The sequence below is a fragment of the Microtus pennsylvanicus genome, chromosome 4 (genome assembly GCF_037038515.1).
Source record: "Microtus pennsylvanicus isolate mMicPen1 chromosome 4, mMicPen1.hap1, whole genome shotgun sequence".
Lineage (NCBI taxonomy): Eukaryota > Metazoa > Chordata > Mammalia > Rodentia > Cricetidae > Microtus > Microtus pennsylvanicus.
In genome coordinates this window covers 137,535,059-137,562,869 of record NC_134582.1, presented here as the reverse complement: position 1 = coordinate 137,562,869, position 27,811 = coordinate 137,535,059, and the positions used below count along the sequence as shown (strand labels likewise).

General features: G+C 42.1%; 1 protein-coding gene across 3 annotated transcripts in view; it reads right to left on the bottom strand.

The window, feature by feature from the left end:
* Positions 1-27,811, bottom strand: part of Kiaa1217 (KIAA1217 ortholog) — an 812,359-nt gene that overhangs the window by 496,367 nt on the left and 288,181 nt on the right. For all 3 annotated transcript variants that reach the window (XM_075970615.1, XM_075970611.1, XM_075970614.1), the window contains exon 3: positions 7,087-7,233. The gene's annotated coding sequence lies outside the window, so the exon portion shown is untranslated. The remainder of the gene's footprint in view (positions 1-7,086; positions 7,234-27,811) is intronic.

The following is a 27,811-nucleotide window of genomic DNA, read 5'->3' as shown; positions in this document are numbered from 1 at the left end:
TTTTCAGGTTATTGTTTCCAATAAGCAACTGCATAGACACGAGCAATTATTTTTGAAGTTGCATCCTTTTCCCTACGCTGCTTAAAGCAACGGTTTGCTTATTTCAAGTTTCAAATTCTATTTTCTACCTGTAAGACAAATAACCTTATGCATGAATATGAGAACACATAGGTTCTCTACACATTGGCCAGTAAAAATCTCCCTATGCATAGCATACTAAATAAGTTGGGAAATTCTACTGACCTAAGTACATGCAAGGGCTTCCTGTTGAAGAACATGTCTATAAAATCACACGTGCACACACACACACACACACACACACACACACACACACACGCGCGCGCACGCACTGACAAGAGTATCCATGAAGCAAAGAGATATGGCCTTATATGAACAAGAAAAGCAAATGAACAGACTCAGTTTACATAGAAAGGATGCCACTTAACTCAGAGGAATCTATTGTTATCTTTTCTGCCAGCTCTCCAGAAGGCACCACTCCTGGCATTTTGTATATATCAGTCAGTATCATATCCCATTGTCTCGACTCCTGACGTTGTTAGCATAAACACTCATTTCCCTCCACTTCTGGCTTCCTTTCCCCAGCTTCTTCCCATGTCTCCATCTTCCATCCCACATGGCAGCTTCTCCAGAGTTTATGGTCAAGGGTCTTTCCTCTTCCTTCCAGGTCATCTTCCTTTCTCTGCCCTTCGTGTAAGACGCCTGTGATCCAGATTCAGGCCACCTAACATGTCATTATTTCAAACCTGGTCCTCTGCATATCAGGTTGTTTCTGAGTTGCATGTCAGAGGATGGGTGGAAGCCACATATAATGTCCTAGAAAGAACCAGGCTGCACAGAGCTGTTGGACATGTGCAGTCCATCTTCATTAGCCCCCCAGTTACATTTCCTAGCAGAGTAGGAAGACTGAGTCAGTGACTCTTGAACGCTTGCCTTCCCAGGAGATACACTTCCTAAAAGTTCTGGGTGATATGGTTGACTACAAATGGATACATAGCTTTGTGTCCATTTCTCTTTAAAGATCCCTTACTTCCCATGTGTAGTTGATTCGTTACCACTGAACTCAGCGCTGAAAGCACTGTAATGTATGCCTCAACCTCCACATGTGCTCTCCCCCTAGGACCTGTCACTGCTGGCTTTCACGGAGGTGCACCACTGAGGTCTACTGAACAGTGCTTCAGTGCTGAAATTGGGCTCCATTTTTATACCATGAAAACATAAAAAAATAGAAAAATGCAGGAAAAGAACAAAATAAAAATCATGGGACTACATGGACTGTATAAAGAATAAATGTTTACAGTGTGCATTGTGTAATTCAAATTTATTGCAGCTCTGTGTTACCTTTTGAATGTCTGCAAACGCACCATTACCACAGACTTTGAGACTGAAAATATATTTTAATGAGAATGTGAATTTGTAAATGGAGAATTTAAAGATAATAAAGAACAATAGTATTTAAATAATCAAAACATTATGGGGTAAGGATGTAACTGGCAATCAAAAAAGTTTCTTCCATTTTTTTTAAAGCATATTCCATCTTAATCCAGATGACACTGAACTTTTGTTAAAGCTCTATTTAAAACTTTGACTTTTCTTGTCTCTACAGGATGCTTCTGAATTACAGTTTATCATAATAGGCATTATAGCCCAGCTTCCCTTGAAAGCCCTGGCTTTTCTTTAATCACTGGTCTCCAGGGCTGCAACTAAACTCAGGTCATCAGCACTGCATTGGGGGAAATCCCTCATTGAAAAGCACAAGGGAGAGTTTAGCCCAGTAATCTCAGAGGAAGAGACTTCTATCTTACCATCAAACAGTGTGGTTTTCTGGGACTGGGGAATTCTTCCTCCCCCCACATCCCCCCTTCCTGCCTTCCCTTTATTCTGTATCATAGTTTTCTGCAAAAAAAGGAAGGCACTTGTTTGACATTTGCTTCAGGACTGTTCCAGCAGGATCAGGGCAGGGCTGTGGCACACATGAACAAGACTGGAGATGTGGATGTCAGGGGCCTCTGAAGGAACAACCTGGAATTTCAACTTATGAGGTTTAACATGGAGCCACAATCCGAGGTTTAATTGGGCTTGTTTTTTTTCTCTGGGCTTTGTATATAGTGACGTGTGTGTGTTGTGTGTGTGTGTGTGTGATAGAGGGGGGGGAGAGGGAGAAGGAGGGAGAGAAGGAGAGGGACAGAGGGAGAGAAGAGGAAGAGAGGGAGAGGAGAGGGAGGAGAGGATGAGGTCCTCCATGACAGACACAACTCATTTGACAAGGACGCGCGGCGGAGTATAACCAGCACAGCTGTCTGTAGACATACCTTAGGTCTTGTGAGATCTTGACACAGAAATCAACTTTCAAAGTTGTTTTCAGGTTGACTTTTGGTTCTGTTAAATGCTAAATATTTCTTTTTTTTTAACAATAACAACAAAAAAAACCAAACTCTTTGGATAAATTAAACACCACCATCAAATTCCCCGAGTGTGGAAATACACCATCAGAAAGAGATGCTTTTGGGTGGGTGGGTAGGGAATAATGGGTTAGAAAAGCTTTCGTTTTGTAGCGGAGTCACCATCGCTATTCTATCACATCAGCTTTTCTTACAATGAACAAAATGAACAAAATCATCCAAACTGGTGATCCAATGCAGCAGCCACACAGTAAGCACCGAAGAGCAGAGCTGCCTCATCAAGAGGCAAAGAAGCCCACAGCACCCTGGACTGAGCTGAACACCCACTCCACAGCACACCAACAAGTTGAGTTGCATTTTGCTCACAATTGTAATTGATTTTCTTTGCTTCAAGAGAGACCCATGCCTTATTGGAATTTTGTTTCCACAGCATAAACATGGAGAAAACAGTACTTCCTCGCAGTCCATCCTTTTAGGACACTCGGTGACTCTATGCTTTGCTGAAGACAGTTTTCCAGATGAGAACCCCCTTCTAACATTCCAGACGTCTCATATATTGCATGAAGATATGTATGTATGTATGTATACATACATATATGGGCAACACTATAATTTCTGGCTCTATTATTCTTTTCTACATGGCTTATTCTTCTCCATACCTTTGCCAAATAGCTTATTCTACTAGAGGCCATGTCTCCATCCTTGCACACCAGTTTCTAATTGCATTGGAAATTACAGCACTTCACAAAGCGAATGGAGCTATAACCTCCGGGCTTTACCTTTAAGAAGTGCCTGCTTAAACCTTGTCTCGAAAAATCAAAAAAAAAAAAAAAAAAAAAAGAAGTGCCTGCTTAATGCTTCATTATTCCCGTATCACAATCCCGCCTCTTGGTCAGTTCTCCATTCCCACTTGGAGTTGCTGCCCCTGGGAGAGTTCTCATCGAAGGCCAAGAAAATCCTCCAGGCACCAGAGAAGAGAAGAAGTTAGCAAAGTGCAACTGGTTTTGAGAGCTTCCTTGCTTTTCAGCAAACGTGTTTTCTTCCTGTCTAGGAGCTGAGAACAGATGCAGCACCTGGCAGATGATTTCTTCGAAGCTTAAAGTTAGGAGAGGGAAGGCTGACTCACAGCTTCTTCCACTGCATGTGTGAAACCTTTTGAGAAAATTCGGAGGCGGAAGAGCCACGGGATTTTGATGATGCTTTCGACTGCTATTTAATCTGCAGTAAAAGCAGAGAGAACCTCCTGCCTCTTGCCTTCTGTTCCTGACCTTTACAGACTTAAAAAGAAAGCAACATGGATGGGGGTTAAGTGCCAAAAGAAGGAGGCAGTTTTAGGTAGCTGTGGTCTGATCACCTTAAACATCTGATCTCTTGGTGTCCTTTGGATGCACGTTTTATCTATGACAAGGACAAAGGCTCTGGGGGACCACACAGTCATCAACGGGGTACTGACTCTAATCCCTGTGTTCCTTACACTATTTTTGTAGCTTTCTTTGAAAGTCTCATGCCATTCAGAAAAGGGAGATACTGTAAGGAATGGGGAGCTAAAACATGATTCTCATTAACATAATTTATTTCAGGAAATGGTTCTTTTGTCTGTCATTGCCAAGTATGTGAAGGTGTCACCCACAGACATTGGTTTCTAACTCCAAGCAAAGAACAACAGATAAAGCACTGTTATGTACTGTTTTGTACCGGATATGAGTGATTAGGTCTGACTGCCCAAGATGGTCACAGCAACAGGCCACCCACACAGACATACAGGTTCAGTGTTTTGAGAGTTCAGAGAAAGGATTTTACATGCTGCATAAAAACTCCATAGTATCTGACAAGGGTTCTTTCAGATATAATAGTCTTATCAAATATTTACCTTAACATGTTTTCTTTTTTTAAATTTAAAGTTTTTTATGTACATGAATGTTTGCCTTCATGTATGTCTGTGTACCATGTGTATACCTGGTGCCCATCGAAGCCAGAAGAGGGCATCAGATTCCTTAGGAACAGAGTTATAGATGGTTATGAGCTGCCATGTGGTTGCTAGGAATTGAACTTGAGCCCTCTGGAATAGTAGCCAGTGCTTTTAACCATGGAGTCATCTCTCCAGCTTCTCTTTCATGCTTTCTTTATCACAGAGTTTAAGACACATTTTCCACAGGAAAACCCACCTGTAGTATGACACAGTTTTACCAGCCATGGCATGCCCAGATGAGCCATTGCAGTGAGAAACCCACTGGCAGTATGACACAGTCTTACCAGCCATGGCATGCCCAGATGAGCCATTGCAGTGAGAAACCCGGCACACTGGACTTGGGACCATTTAGTCCAGCCTGAACCATAGCAATCTGTAAAGCTCCCAAGCTCAGAAGGCAAAGGGCTCCATCAGCTTCCACAACACAGGCCAGAAACTGCAGCAGAAGCCAGAAGGACAAAACTAGGCTAAGCAACAGTCACATCCACTCCATTCCAGAGCTCTGTTCCAATACTGGATTTTCTACTAAATCACAGTGTGACCTTAAGTCAAGCATTTCCACAATGTGTGGAGCCCATTGTCCTATGTGTAAGGCAGGGCGACAAGGCCCCCTGTGCACAGCTGTGAGGACTAAAGATACCGTGTGTCTGCACCTCACGTGACACACAGCCAGACAGGGACTGGAGAGCAGCTGTTATCTTGTGTGTCGTGATTATCCAGAATCCCGAGATTTGAAACATACCATATATATATATATATATATATATATATATATATATATATATATATATATATACCCCAGCAAACAAGTTCAAAGTCTTTTTTCAAGTACATTATCTAGTTAGGGGTTAAAAAATCTAAATCCCTGTATATGTTCTGCTCTGCTTATCAAAGGCTCTGTAATGCCTGCTCACCGGTAAGTAAATTACATGGGTTATTCTTCTACATCTGGTTAGTCTTGAACCACATTCCATGCGGTAATGGGTCAGTTTCTTTATTCTCTTCTCCCTCCTACCACATTCCATACCCCAAATGATTCCAGTTTTCCCTTGCCTTGAAAGTGAATTTTCATCTGTATTTTACAAAAAGTCCTTTAGCTGTGGGTTCTTTGAGCACCCACCAGCCCCAACTGTCAGCAAGGAGAAGGTCTGCTGCCTTCGCCAGAATCCTCCCACAGAGAACAGTGGCTTTGCAATGAACAGCACATCCAGAAACGGTCGACTCTTTGATCTTTGATACTTGTACAGCTCTGAAGAGAAAGGCATTCCAGCCCCAACCACACACAGAGAGGAATACGGGTTATTTATGGAAGCCCCCTGACTCTGAGCTTAGCCTGGCTCTGGAAAGACTCGAATACACACATCACTTTGACTGGCCAAATTGCTCCAGCCCTTGCAGTTGTGTCTAATAGGACTGGAGTGGGAGGTGGGGGGTGTGTGTGTCTGGTCTTTGGCTTCTCCCTGGGGTGAGAAAGGTAGCTTGGCAGAGGCAGTCACAACAATATTTATAAAGACAGGAGAAAATAGAGTCCATATGTGTACAAAGGGAAATCAGAGTAAATCACGGGGGTGAAGAAGCCTCTTGACTCCGTTTCTGAGGTCTGGCGGCTTCTGGTGGAGTGAAGGGAACCAGCCACTCTAGGCTTCAGTACGCAGAGGCCAGTGTTCCTATGTGGCTGCCTTCTAATCAAGTCAGCTGAAGCGGACTCTGGTTCCCCCGGTTCAGACACTGTTTTGTAAGTCTAACCACCCAGGGAACTTCCTATCCCAGAGCTGAAAATGACCTAGAAGCTGACGTTCTGGCTCCTGCAGATGCTATAGGACATGTTAATAGCTTCCTACCCATGGTTCATACCTAGGTCCTGCCTACTATCGGGTGTGCTGGCTCTGTGGTGTGTCTGACTTTTGATCCAGGTTGCTGGGGAGTCTTGTCCCTGGCTCTTTGGCATTTTCCCCTGTTTCTGAGCACTGTGAAGTGAACACGTGCCTTCTGTCATACATCCTGCTGCCATGATGCTCTCTCTGCACAAGTCCACAAAGCTAAGCTAAGTGGCCAGGAAATAAACTTCGTGGATCTGTGAGTCACCCAAAACTTCGCCTCCTTCAAGTCGCTCTCTTAGCGATTAAGGTCATTATGCAAAAGTATCTAAGATAAACACTAAATCAAGAACCAAGTTAAATAAAAATGGCAGCACGGTAAGATCTAGTCTCTTTGCTACCTTTCTCTGGGTCCAATAGATTTATAGTGAAAACAGGCTGAATAAATATGGCTATGGTGGGAACGTCACTAGGGCCATTTCTTATCTAGATACCCAAGGCCGTCCATGCAGATGACTCTGGAAAAAGAAAACATGGTCTTTGGGTATTTTCTTATTCTGTAGTGGTTATGATAGCTTCAAGGTAGAGTCTAAACAAGACAGACTTAGCAATGTCAGTGAACATGATACGCATCTTGGAAAACAGCACATCTGCTCCTACCACTGGGAACACAACCAATAAATAGCACATAAAGCAGTATACAGCCGCATTTCAGAAGAAGAACGTATGGAAAAGCTGCATGGTTCAGCACATGCTTTCAACATTGTGTTCCCTGGACTCAGGGAAGAACTCTGGAAGTCACAGTCTACAAAAATAGCTTTATCTCATAATTAATTCAACCATGTCATGATTAAGTTAAAACAACGACCACAAGACTTACCTAAGAAGAAAACAGGGTGGGGGGGAGTCGCCAGATGAGCGGTACACTCCTTTGAGGCCAATGTTTACGGTCTCTGGGCTGTGGTCCCACTTTTGTCTCTGGGATACAGTATAGTCAGCTACACACTCAGGATTCCAGCATTTCCATCTGTTAAATACAAATAATGGTGTAATAGTTTACCCAGTAACTGCTTCGTGAATTTTAGGGTCCCAGTGTGACCGAGAAAAGGAGGAACAAAGACTAGAGGAATAACACTGATCTGCAGAGCAGGACACACTGACGTCACACAGACCCCCACACAGCTATTCAGACATAGGGCTCTTAACTGACAGTCTCCACCACTTGCTTTTTAACCAAAACATGAGTTAGATACCACAAGGCAAGGCAAATCCACCAAACTAGCCCAACCAGGAAAACAACAGCACGCTTCTATAGTTGAGGGCAAGAGAAATGGGAAAGGCTGACTGGGAGTCAGACAGTACAGAGAGAAGCCCAGTCCCCCGTGACTCAGGGCCATGCACTGTCCCTCGGGAGCCCAGCACACAGAGATAGATCCTGTATCCTGTGATCACCCTATCATCCAGGCTGAGTGGGAAATGACATGGGACTGTGGACAGATGCAGGGACTGGACCGCTAGTGACATGACTTGCCTAAACAGGATTGCCCAGGTTCAAACATTTAAAATTTAGGGCTGAGGATGACAGGCACAACTGTATAGGAAGGCTGCAGGATCATTGAAGCCCTAGAAACTGAAGCTGACGTTCTGTTCTTTCCCTACCATTGGTAACCTCCCAGCAACTAGAAGCTGTGGCGATTTGGCTGATGGCAGCAGGCTTGGTGCACACGGATCAGGCCAGTTGTTTGGAAGCCGTGTTTTCCCCATGGATATTTGGTGCTATAAAATCCCTCTCGGGGCTCAGAAAAACACATTTCAAGTGGAAAGAAATGGTGGATGAGAATATGACAGATACCAATATATTGCAAAATAGCGTTGCATTTGGACTCAAGTTTCTAAAACATGAAATTCAGGTTAGTTATTGTACTGAGTTCAAATAATTATTAAATTAAACATTAAATTAATATATAGTTACTTTTTTTAAAATGTATGACTTTGGAATCAAAATGGTCCTCTATATACTATGTCTAAACCAGGAGAGGTAAATGATTCAGATGCCAGAAAGCCTGAGGTCTGTGTCTCTGAGCCACTAATCCCTACCCTTAGCTCCATTATCAATGAAATAAAACGCAGAGATGCTGGAGGGTCAGGAATAAATCCCTCAGCTTTGCCAGTATACATCATGGCTTCTACTCTGGCTTCTATGACCACTTCATTTTGAGATTGTATGCATATTTTTTGTTTGTTTTTTCTTTTTAAGATGCATTAACTTATTCTTTACAAATTTCCTATGTGTAGACAATATATATTGATCAGATCCACTCCTAACACATTGCTTTGCATATTCTTACCTAATTTGATTCTCTCTTTGGCTTGACTGAGCTAGTTTTGTACTGGTGTGAGAAAATACCCGAGGTAATCAGCTTACAAAGAGGAAAGGTTTATATGAGCTGATGGTTTCAGTTTGTGGCTGCTTGCTTTGGCCTTGTGGTAGCATTGTGTGGCATAGTGCGAGAACATGGCCGAGGACGTTTCTTAACTTCATGGCAGCCAGGAAGTAGAGGGAGAGAAGGGAAAGAGCTGGGGTCCCAATATATCCAAGGAAACCCACTCCCACAAATATTTAACTTCCCACCACCTCCCAATAAGGTCGTTGGGTGGGAACCAACCTTTAACATATGATCCTTTGAAGGACATGCCAGGATCAAGCGACAGTAGAGTACCCGGATTCAACAAAGTATGTTCTCAGTGAGCCATGGACCCAGGTTATGAAGTTAATCTGGTTTCATATTCTGGTGTCTTTCCATTTACCTACACTGACTGTGTCAACGAGTGATGCTTAATAAAATATTTAAAAGATACCTCTTTGTTTCAAATTAGTGTTGGAACAGTGCCAATCTTAAAAGTCCTTAAAAGTGTCCTGGGTATCTTTGTAGGGAAATGAGCGAGGGTGAGTCTGGTGACTCCTGACTGACTGGGGTGGGGGGATTGAAAATTACTTATCTAGGGCTAGAGGGGTGGCTCAACGTGCAGAGCACTTGCTTTGCAATCGCGAGGACCTGAGTTCAGATCCACAGACCCTACATAAATAAAGCACATCTCGAATCCTAGTGTTCCTATAATAAGACGGGAGCCAAGAGACAGGGGAATCTCTGGAGGCTTAGGGGCCGGTTCATCTGTCATATGCAGCAGTGAGCATAACAGACTGTCTCAGACAAGGGAAGGGCAAGGATGAACATCTGATGCCGTCTCTTGACTTCCACGTGTGCATTGCGTCACACTCAAACACTTGGGCATTTATTCACAAATGAAAACAGACATGTACACACATATAGACTTACCATGAAAAACACACATCAATATAAGATTTTCCAGTAAGTATATGATTTCCCAGGAATTGCTTCTTACCCACTGCATTATACAATCCTGCATGTAGCCCCACTGGTTACCCCCACTGGCTAAGCAATGTTAGGGCCACTTTGCAACTGAGCGCACTGAACTCATAACGATTAAACATAAACACGTTGTTCAAAGTCACACGGTACGTGCAGAGCCTGATCTCAAACCCACATCTCTCAGAAGCTACTGTGTGTCTGTGTTGGCAACAGTTAGAGATTATATGCAAGTCTATTTCTTGAGACAAGTTATTCCTAAGCTACTCCTACCTTCTTGTTCTCCCTCTGAAGTGTTCTCATCAGCTCCGTCCACTCCCACCGCCCATGAGTTCACTCAGGCTCTAGATGCCCCAGTTCCACAGTTCACGGCTCTACCTGCACCCCCACTGGACTGGCCCAATTCCATTTTGTTCCAAAGACTGGTATAAGTGTCATTTGCTCTCCTTTGATGTTATATTCCCCTTCCCCCTGCTTGCTTAAGCCACTGTATGAGAGAAAGGAGAGAGCAATACGAAATTGTAACAGGTGAGAAAGCGGGTGAACTGTGTGTACACAGCAGGCACTGTGGAGCAAAGCAGGGAAATACATGCTTTAATTATTTTCTTGTTACTGGGACTTATTGGAAAGTAATTAATAATAATAATCCATTGCTTAATTATCTTTATAATACAATTCTGTAGGTTAATTCCGGAGAATTCAGACTCATTGGAGCACGGAATTGAAGAGCACAATTATTTCCCAATATTGTTTTTCCTTTTACACAAATGGGTAACTTCAGTTAGGTTACTGAAAATGGCCAAGCGGAAGCCCACAAAAGGTTGTGTTATAATGAATGAATAAGAACATAGGCAGTCTACAGCTGAAAAAAAAAAGAATTCATGCGATGTACTTGGTTTAAATTGAAAAATCTTTTGTCTTAATAAAATTAAAGGGCTCTGAGGTAGTTTAGATACTATTACTTAGTTTATAACACTGAGGAGGAGAATGTTTACTTGATACATATTAACAAGTCGTCTGAACTCCAGTTATTACTGACAAACCAAACAACCTTGAAACAAAAGGACTATGCAACTGCCAAGTAGGAATGAGTGAATATTTTATTGCAGTTTACTGTATTGGCAGGATTATTGCAATATCCTGTGATTCAGAGTGACAAGCTGGCCCTCAGAGGGTTGTCCCATGACAGCAAAATCTTAACGGGATAAGCAATTGTAAAATTCACCTTTATAAAGACTGTATTAGTGTGTGTTTATTATACAACTAATGGGCTTCATAGTATACTCATTCAAGCATCTGCATACTTCAGCCATCCATACCTTTTCTTTCTCCTCCTTCCTCTACTCTCTTCTCCTCTCAAAGATTCCCATTTCTACCTTCATGTCATATGCTTATTTCCCTGATGATCACCAGTTTTATCCTTTGTCTTGAAACTGACATAATTTCACTCATCTGTACAGTTGAATAAAATTCTATCATGAATGTAGGAAATATTTTCTGTATTCTATGCATCTATTGATGGACATCTAAGTTCATCTATTTTTAAAATGTAATCTTTCCTGACCCATTGACTGTTGATCCAATTTTCTCATTTGAGGAGTATAACTTTGTTCCACAAAATGGATGGAAGTATAAGAACAAAACACAAGAGTTTTCTCAAGTGTGAAATAGTGATTTGGGTGTGGCAATAATCCCAGGCTGGAGGATTAGGAGTTCAAGATCATCCTCAGCTGTATAGTGAGTTTGAGGCCAGTCTTGACCTCATGAGACACTATTTCAGAAAAACAAACCAACCAAATACCACTAACCACCCAAAATGTTTAAAGAGAACAAAAATGAGAGGATTTTAAAACATAGTTAGTACTAAATAAATCATTTTATGCTTTTGCTAGGCATTGTTGGTTTGATGGAGGCAAGGAGGGAATTCAGAACAGGCAGTGTTGGAGGTTCCCCCATCTCTAGATAGATCATCAAGTTGGTCCACTAGGGAGGGCTGGAGCAGCAAGAACACTCAAACATAGCAAATGGGGAGGCTCTCTTCCTTGGTTGGATAGTATGCCTCCATGGTCAGGGGTGGTGCAGTCTAGAAAAGCATGTGACCTCAAGCTGATCTGTGCTGAGTTCCAGGGACAAGTGAGATTAAGAATGGCGTGGGGAAAATGTGAGCAACTTTGGGATTGACACAAAGTCACTGGGAGAAGCACCGATGATCACAGTCGGAAGGGCTAACATCCCGGATCTGCTCACCTCTGTGTCCTCCACCATGCAGAAATTAATCTCTATTCCCTTGAAAGGACTATTCAAACCCCCTTCATTTCCAGTTTTGGCTTGCTTAACAGGCTCCTCATATTCAATTTCTAGTGTCTGAAAAATCTCTATATAGCTTTGAGAGCCTCAGAGCAGCAGGTTTTCCTCTGCAGAGCCTAGCTAACTCCACTTTGCTAAAGAACAGTGAATGTAGTGGCTACGAATGTCTGTCTGAGATAACCAGATCTGAATTCAGACATCATCTGTCTGGGCTAACTTTAGCTATCAACTTGACACAGCACAGAGTCAACAAAGAGAGTTTCAACTGGGAGATTTCCCAAGTCAGAATGGCCTGTGGCCATGCCTATAAGAGATTGTCTTGATTGATGATTTATGTGAGAGGTCCCAGCCCACTGTGGGCAGCAACATCCCTCCATACAGGATTCTAGGCTATGGAAGAGAGCTAACCGAGCATGAGTCAATGGGCAAGCCAGAAAGCAGGCAAGGAAGCAGCTATCCTTCATGGTTCTTGCTCAGACTTCCTCCAGTCATAGAGTGTTGCCTAGAAACACAGACTGAACTGAACACTTTCCTCCCCGAAATTACTGTTGGTCAGAGTGGTTTATCACAGAAACAATGAAATTAGAACATCGTTCTGGCATCAATCAACTTGTATTTCTTCCATCTAGGAGCTTTGCTTCAGGACAAACAGCCTTCATCCTGTCCTAGGACCCTCGTATTTAGACTACTGCTTTATCCAGGTCTGAGCAAGCCAGTTGACTGATCAAAGAATCAGTTTCATCATATGCAACGTGGAACGGATAATGAAGACCTTGACAATGCACCCTGCCATTTAGTTGTCTTTCTCACTAGATAAATATTTGTGACCCACATGGTAAACTAAATGAATCTAAATGACAGAATCCATTCACATCACTTATAACATATCCTGCATTACCAAAGCACCCACTTCCTGCCTTCTCTACTAGAATATGAGCTCTTTTGGTGGGATCTGATTGTAGTCACTTTTTTTCCCTACAAAAAGCAAAACTTGTTATATAGTTAAGTCATCCATTCAACAAGACTTTATTGAATGGCTTCTCTCTGACAGATGTTACCATGCTAAGCATACCAAACATATAAATGAGCAGGGGCTCAAGAAAATAAGAACAGTTTAAAAGCGTTGTAAGTAACTTCATTTTTTATACAGAGACAAATGGTAACAATCATATTCTATCAACTGACCTATATTACTTAAATTATGAATAAGGTAAAGTTTGAATTCAAATATTTTTGCAGTGTCATACTCTAATCTTCTGGTGTATGAGAGTTAGCTGAGCCCCCAGAATACCACTTTACATATGTATAACCGTTCAGATTGGTTGTTATTGTCAACTAAACATGACCTAGAGTCACCTGGGAAGAAGGAACCTCAGTTGAGGAATTTCCCAGATAAGGTTGACCCGTGGCCAACTCTGTGAGAGAGTGTCTTCATTGATAATTGACGTGGAAAGGCCCAACCCACTGTAGGCAGCACCATTTCTAGATGGTTCTGGGCTGAGCATGAGCCAAACACCAAGCCAGCAGGCAGCGTTCCTCTCAATGGCACCGTTCTTCAGTGGTGGACTGTGACCAGGAAATGTAAGCCAAATAAACTCTGTTCTCTTCAAGTGGCTTTTGGTTAGAGCAGTGCTTCTCAAGTGGGGTGGCATGACCCCCTTGGGGGTCAAATGATCTTTTCACGGGAGTCACATACCAGATGTCCTGCATATCAGATATTTAAATTATTATTCATAACAGTAACAAAATTGCAGTTATAAAGTAGCAATGAAAATAATTTTATGGTTGGGGTCCCCACAGCATGAGGAACCATGTTAAGGGTTGCAGCGTCTGGAAGGCTGAGAACCACTGGGTTAGAGTGTTGTGTCACAGCAGCAGAAAGTAAACTAGAACAGACTCCAACCTGCATGCTGCATCCCTTGACGCTTGCCATTAGATGTACAATGTGATAGCGCTAATTGCCAACTGGACAGACCCTAGAATCAACTGAGAAACCTGCCTCTGAGCACTCCTGTGGGGGGGTTATGGTGATTCTGTGGGGAGACCTGCCACTGTGGAAGGCACCATTCCTTGACTGGGCTTCTGGGGTGTAAAGGAGAAAGGTAACTGGATGGCAGCATGCTTTTCTTGCTCCTTTCTTCTGACTGTTGCCAGGATGGGGCCAGCCACTTGAAGCTCTTGCTGCCCTGAATTGGCCTGCTTGGGGGACAGTGTCCTGAACTGTGAGCAAAGTAAACCCCTTCTCCGTGAAGTTCCTGAACTGTGAGCAAAGTAAATCCCTTCTCCGTGAAGTTCTTTTCCTTGGATAATCTCATCACAGAGACAGGCAAAATGATGAGGACATGCGCTTTTACTGAGCTGAGTTTTAAAAATGCAAAACACTAGAGATTATTAGAAGATATTAACCACGCTTACAGCAATGCCGTGAGCTCTGCAGTAATCTTAATAAGTCAACAGAGAGCACATGAATTTTCATTACAGGGTGTTCTAATATTTCCCCCCTATAATGAATATGGGGGTGGATCCATCACTCAAAATTACTCTCCGTTAGTGGGAAATTCTCTCCGTGGTTAAAGAGAGACCTACCACAGCCTCCCCCAGTCAGAGGAAGGTGAGAGGGTGCAACCCTGTGTCCCTCCTGTCCCACACATGGCTCAGCCTCTTTGGTGGGCAGCGTCCAGAGAGCTAACCTGGCTCTACCCTAAATACCAAGGGAATGATGCAAAGACTTGGGGACCGGAGGGGTGGCAATGGTGTGAGAGTGTCTTGTAGCGATGGGCAGCCGAGGAAAGTGCTCTGCCTGCCCTCTACCTGCTCCTTCACTGTCACAGTCAGTTCTGATGGTCACCAAGGCTATGCTCAGTTATGGGCAGTCTGTGAGCCCACAGCCTCCTAGGCCAAGACAGCTTCTTTTTCTCAGAATCAGGAACGCTACCTGCAGCATCCACAGCCTTCACCCTGTCCTCTGCATCTTCCCATAGAAATCGAAGCATGGATTGCACACATCAATTACCATAAAGGACACGTGCCAGCAGGCATCCCACTCCTCCTGCACCCACCCTCATTTTAGATGCGTCGCAGTGTTTCTTTCTCAGTTGCTCAGCATTTGTGGGCAGGAGGAAAAGATGGTTATTTTAGTGAGGGAGCTCATCTCAGAAATATGAATCTAAACCTATCCCAAGGAAAGAAGAAGTTCAGTTTGGAATCTTAGGAAAAAAAGTATCTAAATATACTGGTATACTGTGACTTCATCATCTTCTCCCTGTCTGCTTGGAAACATTTTCAGTGTTTAAACAAAGAACTGTAGCCAAACAGTAACTCTGGGACTTACAGTTTCCAGTTGCTTAAAGAAAATGGTTAACCTTTCTCCCTCAGATCTTCCTAACCATCTTTCTGTGCCTTTGTCTTTGCTCACATAATAAAAGTATGTTTTCAATGCAACACAAAGGTCTCTGCTTATAGCTAGCTCTTGGTTGGTTTGCATGCGAAGGTGAAACCGTCAGCGAGACCTGTTAACTAATTCTCCCTTGTAATTTGGAATGAAATCCTGAGCAGAGTCTTAGGAAGCTTAACTAGTGTAGCTACTAGATGGAGTTGGAAGTCCAGGAATGTGAGGAAATTCCTGCAGATTAATCCAAGGCACGGCTTCCTCTTTCTGGGGCCTCATACCTGTCTAGCATGCAGAGAATCATTCCAGGGACAAATAATACTGTCAGCCTCTACCAACCTTTTACGTGTTTACATGGGTACTGGGCTCCAGGAAAAGGCAGGCAGGAAGGGGGCTCTCAAATCAGGTTCTTTGGAGAAAACACACATGGCCACAGACACTAAAAGTTTTAAAGGCTGGATAATCTCCTGGATTTCTTTTCCATACCAACATTTGATTTTATTGAATTACATTTTGAGAAGTAAAGATAATTCAAGGACAGGGTCAGACCATAACGTATGTGAGAGCCAGATAGAACACAGAAGATAAAGAGTCCAGGTAAAGAATGTATTTGGAGACTTTGTTGTGCAGAAGTCCCTCCTCTTTCTGCACTGTCCCCGTTTTCTTCTGAAATGTAAATGAATTTGCTCATGTTTGAAAGAGAAAAAAGGAAAATGGAAGATAAACTAGAAATCATTAAAATCACCTTCCATGGCTCTTGGCATGGACAGATTCCAGAAGAAAAGGGAGAGGCTGGCTTCAGAGAAGGAAGTGATCCTGTCCCCTTCTCTTCTGGCTTCAGGGAACAATGAACGCCAGTAGCAAAGGGTCCCAACTGAGAGACCATTCCACGTAGAAGCCTGCTGCTCTTCCCACATCCCTCCCTACTGGGAGTATAGAACAAGGTTGGAAGAAAACCTGGGCCCCTAAAACACAGCCCTTGGAGGAAGACATGGCTGCGAATGACCAACGCTCTACCTCTTTCCGTATGTAGAACACCACCAAAACACCACCAGCCAAGAACTTGAAACTGCTAAGTTTTTGTATCTGGAATTCACTGTAAACAGTATATCTATCTGGATTGCACTGGGGAAAAGCAATGATATGGCAGAGGTGGTCTCAGTTAGCAGATGTCTCCCTGCAGCCAACCAGACTGTGCCTCTCCTTGTGACTACCTCCGGCAAATGATTTTTGCAATAAAAATAAACTCCCACAACAAATTAATTACAAGGGAAAGCAATTTACATTTCACCCCAGATTTCACAGTTGTTATTTTTTTCATCAGATATGAGTTAGCCAAAGTAATTAGAAGAAATGATTAGCAATGTTCTGTATTGAATATGGGTCCAAACCAACAAACAAAGCTAGTGGGAACAGCTTTAATTCTCTGTTTTCTTCTGCGTGGTAATAGTTTTTGCTCCCACAATGGTTTGGGGTGGGGGGCCTTATAGTAATTCAGGAGAATATACTTTCTGTAAAAATAGCCCTGGGCTCTTTTGTTTTTGAAGTAGAACTTTATAAGTCCGTAGAATCTTACAACATGGCTGTGTCATCCCAAAAGAGCTCGGAAAGAACACACTGCTAAAAACCCAGCAACAGATCATCTGTGGGCAAGTCTTGGGTCACTCCTGAAAAGTTTAGCCTAATGAGGCCTCCTGCTTTTCAGTTCTCGGGTTGCACTGTGCTTCTGAGGGGTACCTAGGGTTTTTAGGCATTTGCATCAGTTCTTGCTGCCTTCACATTTTAAAACAACCTCTGGATGGACGGATACAGTGCATCTAATGGGAATGGCCTGTTCCCAATGTGAGCTACTTCCGTTAACCTCCCAATGGACGGATACAGTGCATCGGATGGGAATGGCCTATCCCAAGGGTGAGCTACTTCCGTTAACCTCCCGATGGACGGATACAGAGCATCCGATGGGAATGGCCTGTCCCAATGTGAGCTACTTCCGTTAAGCTGACTGCCGTAGCTCACTTCCTTCTGTCTGGATACTCAGGTGTGGGGAAAACCTGATGGCTAGACACAAATACCAAAGGTAAAATTCATGTTTACAGAGTCCCATTCTTAAAAAAGTGTATTTTGTTGGCATGAGTACACATGTGTGGTGTCTGTGCATGAATGTGTGTGTCTATCTGCAAGTGTGTCAGCACATGCCTGTGTGTGGAAGTTGCCACTGGTGTCTTCCTTAATTGCTCTGCACCTTACAGTGGAACCCAGAGCTTGCCAACTCATCCAGCCTTGCTAGATTGCTTGCTCCGGGGATCCCATCGCTACCTCCCACAGACTGGGACTCCAGGCAGGCTGCCAAACCCATCTGACATTTCCATTGGTGCTGGGGAGTCAAACTGGTCCTCATGTCTGCATGGTAGATGCCTTATCTGCTAATTCATTTCCCCAGTTCACAAGGGTTTGCCCAGACTTGCCTCAGACTGGTGATTCTCCTGCCTCTGCCTCTTCAGTTCATTCTACCATAATCAGCCCTACTCTTGAATACATTAAAATGTTGCCACAAATTGAGATTTGAAATGAGTTAGTATCAGTTTCTCTATTTAGGGTTATTTTATGATACAACTTTATAGAAAATGTAGTCTTCAAAAACTATTGGCTTTATGATTAGCAGTTTCAAGCAAACTACCTGATACACCTCCACCATGATTCTAGCAAATATTTGCTTTGTGGCCACTCTGCTAGGCACTATGACATTGTTAGCATGCATTACAAAGTAATTTAGCTGGGGCCAGGGTTGCTGGTGCATGACTTTAACGCCAGCACTTAGCAGAGAGGTAGAGGTAGAGAGAGGCAGGGCCAGAGGCAGCGAGGCAGAGGCAGGAGGATCTCCATGAATTCAAGACCAGCCTGGTCTTCATAGCAAACTCCAGACTGGCCAGGGCTACACAGAGAACTTATGTCAATAAATAAATGTACAAGCAGACTGATTTCTGTTTTCATGTTACGGTGACCACAGAGAAAGAGCGGCGACAGTGTTCTCCTTTACACCAGAATGCTGTCTTTTCCCTGTGCAATGAATCCAGGTTGCCTCTTTCTCTCTCAAACCATCAGCATCGGCATTTCAATTCTAATCTGCATTTGTGAAATGCATTTCTATTTCTTTCGTTCGTGACATTAATCACAGCATCCCAGGGAGACACTCCATTTTATGGCTTCTATTTTACTCAAGAGAAGTAAAAAACCAAGAGCTTCAATGACTTTCTCAAAGTCAATAGCAAACCAGGGATAGGGATTCCAAGTTTGCAAATGCCTACCTTGTGCTGACCTTCAACACATGCTTAGCCTCTCCAATAACCTAAGGGCTCTGTTTTCCTGTTTAGCTAAAGAGAATAAATTAGAATAAAGACACACTAGCTAAGGAGGAAGCATCTGGTTTGTAACACAACATCATTACTGTATTGCTGCTTCAACCTAAGCACTTAGCATTCTTCTAACTACTCAACCTACCGGACAACCGTCAATGGCTCTTTCGACTTGGGTCTACCCTCATGTAACATCCATTTGTGAAATTACCTGAAGAAAATATTACTAAGGAATATTTTCTTAGTAATTCCAGCACAAGGGAAATGCTCTCTTAATGACGGGTCGTCATTTACTGGAATTGCCCCACTGTGGTCATGTGCAGACAACATGCTACAATCAGCTGTGGTGGAACTGACAAAGCAGAAAGCTCACGTGGAAGCTTTAACCCAAATCCAGAGACCATGAGCACATCAGCTTCCTAGGGCTGTGCTTGCTCACAAAATGATTGTATAGTTTCTTTTTTTATTTTTGAAACCAGGTAGGCATTTACTATGTGGGCCTTCAAGGGCCTGGGCACTGATCTCCCTCTTGTGTCCTAGGGTCGCTGCTAAGCACATGGGATCCCAGAGCTGTCTCTGTACTCCTGTTTCCAGGGGCAAGAACTGAGGGAAAGTCATGTGGATGTCACTTTGTCCCTCTTGCAGCCATTGCTCTATGTGCTTTTAAAAATTAATAACACAGATTAGAGGCAAAATTCTGAAAGAAAAGGAAATACATTTTTTAAAGTTTTACAACTTAGGACAGGGACATTACGTAATTATGAATAATAATTATCATTTCAGATCTTGAGATCCCTGGGTTATAGCCATCCTAAGACAATAAATAAATAAATGAAAATGAACTTGGTAAAAAGGAACTTGGTCATGGTTGAGGAGGAAATCCAAGCTATAAAGGAGAGTGTGGTGCTCCCAGGTTTTCTAGCTGGTTCTACAGAATGAAAGTGTAGATGGTGTCTCTGTACTTTAATGAGGCTCTTCTGCAAGACTTTGGAAAGGGTCATGAGGTTTTTGGATTTTACCTTAATCAAAACTGAAATGATTAGTGGACACAGCTCCACACTGCCCCCTGGTGGTATTATGTTTAACCGTTCTTGGGAATGCCTCAACCTGAGTGTGAGCTTGGTTTACACAGTGGCTTGTGAATATAGAGCTATGAAAATTTATTTTACTCAACATTCAAGTGTCCTGTTGCTACCGTTTCCCCAGAGCTTGACCTGAGTATCAGAGAAGAAGGCAAATTACTTATAAGAGGGATGTCAGGGTTCCAATGTAGTCATCTCCACAAACTTACGTGGGAGGTGGTGCTGGGCATGGAGTTGCCCTAGGAGCAAATGTCAGTACAAGAGAAGTGCCCAATGCACCAGATGCCACTGACCCCCAGTCATCCAATCCCATCTCAAACTCACATACCTTAACATAAAGATCATATGAGAAGTTAAAGGTCATTGAGGTCATGTTTAGCTTTAATGGCAATGAGCTTGTGGCTTAGATGTCAAGATATGACTTTAAGATAAAGGTTTTCCTCAGCTCTCTGTCAGATCTGTCATCAGGAATGCAGTAGTCAATGCCAGGCTCGACCAAGGGTACCTTACAGTGCCAATATCCTACTCTTTCCCTCACCAATGAACTGGAGCTTGCTGAGGCTCTCTGGAACCTTCCTGTGCACTGTGTACAGGCAGGGGGGTACCACCTGAATGTGCCCCAAATCAGACTGTCCTAGTCCATTTCTAGGAACCGATAAAGAGCCCCTAGCTTCACCGTTGTAGGCAATGGTGATTGTATCACTGAAGGCTTTTCCTTCATATTTTGATAGCAAAGGGTCCCCTCACATCCGTGTTGGGCATGTTTCCTCCTGCTGTAACATGTAGATTTCCAATAACAAGGGGATTTGTGCCTCGGCTTTGCATTATGCTAAACACATCCTGGTGGATTCTTAACCTTAGTCAGGATACAGCTGATGGCAAACCTTCAGTGACTTCGTCTGCTCACCCTCTCCTCACTTTCCTGTCCCTCTCAGGCTACATCTGTGAGCTTTCAAGGTATATTCTACGAGACAGGTAGGATACCAGTCACGTGGCATATTTGTACACTGTCTGGAGGCTCAAACCTTGACATTTTTATTTTTCAGTGACTCTGTAAGGTCCATTTTCAGATCCTTCATCTAGACAGCATTTCCTTCCTTCCTTTATTGAGAGCACATTTCCTTTGTCAAGTATATTTCCGAGTCCATATTTGCCAAAGCAATTTTCACAATGGGAGAAGAATAAAGGGAAGGCTTACAAATCACATGGGGACCATGTGTTACCATTTAGAGTATATTCTTTCATATTGCAGAGTTAGGAAAGCAATGTGAGCTGGGCAAGGATCTTTGTAGTAACTTGACTCCATGTCATCTGAATGGGTCCAGAAGCAATATGTCTTCTCTACTTTCTGCCATGAAGAGTTTGCTTATTCACAAGATGGTGTCTGAGTTACTTCTCTGTTGCCATGAACAAACACCATGACTAAGGAAGCTTATTAAATAAAGCATTAAATTTGGGGTTCCTAGTATCAAAGGGCTAAAATTCGTAACCATTACAGTGGAGAACAAGGCAAGGGGCAGGCAGGCATGGTGCAGGAACAGTAGCTGAGAGCTTACATCTAATTCATAAGCACAAGGCAAAGAGAGAAGAGTAAGCGACAGTAATGTGGGCTTTTGAAACCTCAAAGCCCATGCCCAGTGACATACCTTTTTTAAAAGGCCTCCCAATCCTTCCCAAACAGTTCTGCAACTGGGAATCAAGCATTCAAATATATGAGCCTATGGGGACCTTTATCATTCAGACTACCACAGATGGCAACCTGTTAGATTGTTCTAGTAAATGGGTAAGTATAAAGGGCTTAGCCTGGTATTTATCCACAGAAGGTCACCTGAAATATACCCAACCAGCTATTCCCTGCCACGAATCCCCCTACTCTCAGCAGATTTTCTTCTTATCTGATGCTAGAGTGTGTGGTGATTATCATCAATGTCAAGTGTATATGTATGCTATTCCCTTCCATTGAACGCAGCTTTCTCTCTCCTTTATATAGCTGTCATATTGGAATACTCCATATTAATAACTACACACACATATTCAGATACATATGAATCTACCCATATATTTAGAACCCACCACATTTTACACATATAACATATAGAAAATATGAAGACATGTCTAGGTTCTATATCAGACTTGCAGGTATATGACTCCCCATCTTTCTCATCTCCGAGATATGTGTCCCAACTATATGCAAGATCCTCAGAAGTCTTGTTTTTCGCTTTTCTATTCCCCTACACACTAGGCTCAGAGTTATGGAAATCTTTGATGCTTACTCAACAGATGACTTAGTCCACAGATCATAGGCTCCATGAAAGAACAGAGAAACTGGCACCGACCAGACTGTAGGGAGACAGGTTTCTCAGCACAAAACTGAGTGGCCTGCTGGCCCAAAGGAACAGGGTCTGATCTTTACTTCCCTGTGGACACGGACTGGGTTACAAAGCACAGTTTTTGCGTAGAGATCAGGAAAACACCAGTCAGTGTGATGACCCACCTGACTGAGACTAAAGATCTGACTGACAGTTTGGCTTTTCCACCCAAGTCAGCAGAGAAAGAGAAGGAAGCCATTCTACACTGGACAATCTTGATTTTCCTGGGGCAAAATCCAGGGTTTGATTTTGTTTATTGGCCATTTTTCTCACCTGCCTGCAAGTACCTCATTTATAAAATGAGATATTTGGGATGGTAGTGCTGTGGGTTGTTCCGTGAACAAACTCCATGTATTGAATACCTGGTCCCAGCCTATGGCATTGTTGTAAACCTCGAGGAGCTGGAGCTTTCTGGAAGGAAGTTAGATGTCCCTGGAAGGTGACTGAAACCCCAGCCTGTCTCCTCCCTCTGTGCTTCTGCAATGCCATGAGGTAAACAGCTTTCTTGTCATGTGTTCCCACAGCAATGTTCTATCTCATCAAAGACCCCTAGCATAAGGAAGAAAATGAGGGCTGAATTCTCTGAAGCTGTGAACCAAAATGAACTTTCCCTTAATGAGTTAATACTCTCTGGTGTTTAGTTGCTGTAACAGAAACCTGATCCACATGATTAAATTATTCTCCAAGATTCTTCTATGGTCTAAGTTAGGATTGCTATTATTTTGAGAAGACACCACAAGCAAGGAAGTTCTCATAGAAGAAAGCATTTAATTGAGTGCGTGTTTACAATTTTAAAGGGTTAGTCCATGATCATCGTAGCAGGAAGCAGGCAGGTGAGGCACTGGAGCAGTAACTGAGAGATTTACATCCTGATCAGAAAGCAGCAGACACACACAGAGAGACATTAGGTCTGGCATGTGCTTTTGAAACCTCAAAGCCCACCCTCAGTGACATATCTCCTGCAAGGCCACACCTTCCCATTCTTCCTAAACAGTTCCACTAACTGGAGACTAAGCATTCAAATATATGAGCCTGTGAGGTTCATTATCATTCAAACCATTATGTATACATCTAGAAGCCTACGCCTAAAAATAGACTCCTTCCTCTTGAGCACTGACTTACATTGTAAACATTAGTTTATCACCCAACAACACACTCTACTAAGAGAAAAAGAAGGCAGGTAATTTATTTGTTGATTAGGGCCTCTTATAAGAAACTCAGAGTGGTTATCTAAATATTATTAAATATATTTGCTTATGTTTTTACTTAACCATAGCTCTGCCATTCTTCCTATAGTAAATGAGCTTTTACAAGAGTTGTATTATAAACCAAGGCTTCTCCGTTGATAAAAAAAATGGGAAATTTTGAAGGGCTTGACATTCTGCATTTTAGGCAATTTCTCTTGTTTTCAACATTAAATATGACTAAAATCAGAACACGGGAAAGGCACGCCAAGAAATTAAATGAGGAGAAGAATGTGGATTTTTCTGATCAAACATAAATCAAGACTTCATTAAAAATATTAATATTAATTATTTAACAATAAAGGGTGTTATGATATTAACTGGGAAGAGAGAAAACGATGCTAAGGAGAAGGAGAAAGGTGATGATTTAAACCAAAATGACAGGTAGAAAGGTAAGCATGCAATCCCCTAGCTGGTGCTTCTTACAACACTTGCTTGTTTTGAAATGTCCTTTGACATTTCATTTAATCATTTAATCAAATGATTTTCATTCTTTTCCCTACAGCTTTTATCTAACGAATTTATTTCAGTGAAAACACTTTCACAGCATGCTCAGCCCCTGAGGGTTTTGGAAAGTCATTTTACACTCAACACAATAAAAGAGGTGAAGCAAGATCAACTTGTTCTCACAACTTTGTCCTCTGTCCTCTAGGTAGGTGTGTGAGAGAATTACCACTTTTACTACCTGCTTTGCCTTTCTATTGGCCAGACATCAATAATGGGCCCCTGCTATCATCTTGGCAGGTAGATGTGAACACCCCTTTTCCTGACTAGGAAACAGAGCTTCAAGAAGGCTAAGCTACTTGTAGTAAGCTCATATGTTCATGAAAATTAGGTTTCGCCAAGTTCTAATTCAGTTTCCTCAGATCTGCAGAACAAAGAAGATATAAATGCTTAAGCAACTGACAGTGATTTAAAGGTGATTCTGACATCCAATTCTTACCATTCTAGGATGGTGTTTGCCTGAGCCGCAATCTCTAGAGTTATGGGGCACAACAAAGGCTATAGGACCTTTACCTGCAGAAGGAAATCAAGAAAACTGCAGCTCTTCCAGATCTCTCTTAAAAACCCTCAAGAGGCAGGTGTCCTGCCCTTTATACAAAAGGGATGAGTGTTGCAAAAATGTCAAGAAGTATCAGAATAGAGAATGCCCACCCCATCCCAATTCATAACTGGGTCATTTCCCGTCTTTGTCTAGATATACTTCCACACAACTGTCCAATCTTTGTTAGATGTAACCATGGAATATTTACCCCCCACCCTGAACTTTTGATGTACATTTCTGAAGACTACCTTGTCATGTGATACCCTACATTTGTTTTGTTTTTCTCTTCAGAAACTGTCCTGTGTTATAGAAGCATCATCCATGAAATAGAATCCAAGGGAAGGATTTTGTTTTCCTCTCCTACAAAAATATGAAAAGTACACCTTCAAATGGATTAATCTTTGCTTTGTCTCAGCTAAGGATAGAAGGGTGAGTCTAGAGAGATGGGCTGATCTGTAATCATCCCCTGGAAGGCAGTCTACTCTATAGTCAAGAAATGTCTGAAGGACTACTGTTTTTATAATACACGTTTCAGAAAGCTGAGCTCTGGAAATTTCCACAGCCGGTTTATTTTCATTTCCACTAAGTGCTCAGGACCCCAGGTTATGACTGCATTGTGGGTGCAGCCCTTGCACAAACCACTAGTCCAGAGTTTGAAGTCTGCAAAATGAATGGACTCATTTGACTTCAAAGATGTTTCTTATACAATTTCCCGTCCTGATTTGTGGAAAAAGCTTTAAATTGAACAGAAGTCTAGCGCTCTCTCTCTCTCTCTCTCTCTCTCTCTCTCTCTCTCTCTCTCTCTCTCACACACACACACACACACACACACACACACACACACACACCACACCTTATTTTATATGATGAATGCAACACTGGTGTCTTCCCTACAACTTTGGTAAAGTATTTTAGTCATAATCACTGATGGTTATGTGTTTAGGTTACTCTATCTCAAGATACCATGGCATATTACACATTCTAAGCTGAAGGAATCTGAGAGCACGGCAGAAGAACAAAGCCTGCTCTCACACTTTTTCCTTTGTCCACTGAGAAGTCACAGACTTGTCACTTGAAAGGTTCCCTCCCTAAGGTGGGAGGGAAGGCCTTTCTTCCTGAAGACTCACAGAGAAAAGAATCGGAACAAAGGACCTTGCTGCTTCTCCCAGCTTAGCACCATTGAATCCCATCCCTTTATCAATCGTATTTCTCTATCACTGTCCCTTTCTTTATCAAATAGGACATGAAAATTAGAAGAGCTTATCTCTTTCTTCGGATCTTTGTTTTCTTATAAAGTCTCCAGTGTCACATAGCATTTATATCAAGTAAATTTGTTTGCTTTCTTCTTGCTATTGACAAGAGCCTTAGATATGAACCTAGGAGGTATAAAGAAAAGACATATAATAATATAATACATAATGATGAACACTATTCATTTGTACAAAGCTGAGGCTTAACCTACTTTGCTCTTGTAGTCTAAGGCTTCTACTGCAACCCTAGTTGTGTGTTTCATATATCAAGGATTGTGATAATTTTTTCCAGACAAATTAATAAAATATGTAAAAGTTCAGAAATTAAAAGAAAAACAATGGGAAATTTTCTTTTTATCAGTCTTATTGTTAAATTGGTATTTTATAATCAAGAGAAGTTATGCAATGGGTTACTAAGTCATGTTCCCAAGAATCTCTGTGCAAGACATTTCCATATGGTACCAATCTGCAAAGCTTTATAGCACATTCACAAATCTTGGTGACAAGAACTCATGTTAATTTCTTAAGAGTCAATGTCATTTTTCCAATACAATTTTATTTCCTTATACATTGTAATTTAAAAACTACATTTCTTCTTAAAAAACCAAAGCTAACCACATAATCAATAACACATGAACAAACTACATATGCCTCATGTATTTAAGATGTATCTTGATATAGTAAACAAAAAGTAAAGCCTACATTATGAATGTATTCTATCATTGTATTTCTTTTGTGGTACTTACCATAGTTCATGTAGCTTGTATATATATATATTTGTTATTTTTTTCCTTTGATTCTCATGTACAAAGAAAGTCATTTTCATTTTATTCCAATCAGAATGGCTAAGACCAAAAAAGTAAGTGATACACAGGCCCAACAAATACATATATAACACAACCCCCACACTTAAGGCTCAGAGATACTGAGGAAGAGGGGGTAGAAAGACTTTAAGAACTAGAAGAACAGGGAGTTTGCTATGAGATTGTTTCTGTTATCAATGTCAGGAGCAATATCTATAGTTTCACCCACATGACTTCTTAAACACGAGTTGAGCAAGGACAAGAACAGATACGCCAGTGTGGATGGGGGAAAGCCCACAAGGCTTCAACCCTACACAGCTTTACAGTCAGCTGCAGAGTGCTGAGAGGAGAAGAAAAAGGAAAGAGGAAAGAGCACACCAGTTGACAATCCAATACCAAATGATCATACCTGAAACCATCCATAAAAGTGACATTATACAAACTGAGCAGGTTGTAGTTGTGTATTTGGGAACATACATGTATGTGCAATAACATAAATATATGTATGGGGAATTAATTAATGAAAGAGGCCATGAATTTGAAAGAGAACAAGGAGAAGTATATGAGAGGTTTTGGAGGGATGAAAGGGAAGGAGAAAATGACGTAACTTTAATAAAAAATAAAATAAAAAAGCAAATGGCATCAAATGCTGGAGAGAATGTGGGGAAAGGAACACACTTATTCTCTGCTGGTGAAAGTACAAACTGGTATAGGCACTCTGGAAATCAGTATGGAGGGTCCAGCTGTATAACTCCTAGGCATATACCCAAAGGACTCCATATCCTATGACAGAGATACCTGCTTCTCTGTGTTCATTGCTGCTCTAGTCATAACATCCAGGAAATAGAGACAGCCTAGGTGTCCCTCAATGATGGACAAGCAATGACAAGGGGGTTCCCACACACAATGGACTATTATGAAGCTGTAAAAAGTGGAATGTGAAGGTAAATGAAAGGAGTTGGAAATAATCATAGTGAGTAGGCGACCCATACCCACAAAGACGAACACCACATCTTCTCTCCTGTGTGAATGCTAGCTTTGACTCTCTAGATACATGGGATACAACAAGATGCTTGATATCTCCATTTTCTCCTTATAGTCTTAGAAAATCCGTATTAGAAGAGATCTACCAGTTCATCACACCTCCCAACAGTCCACCGCAGCTTTATGAATCTGGCTTTTATACTTGAAAACATTTACTCCCGAGGGACATCAAATAGATGGTCCAGAGTGTTCACAGTGGTGGAATAATCCTTGAGTATCAGTTTTAGTTTGAGACTTCAGCGAAAAGAATAGATTCAGTGATAATGTGAACAATCCCTGTGAGGTGTCTGACAGACTTTCTGATTTGTCTTAATTCTTTCTGGAGAAAACA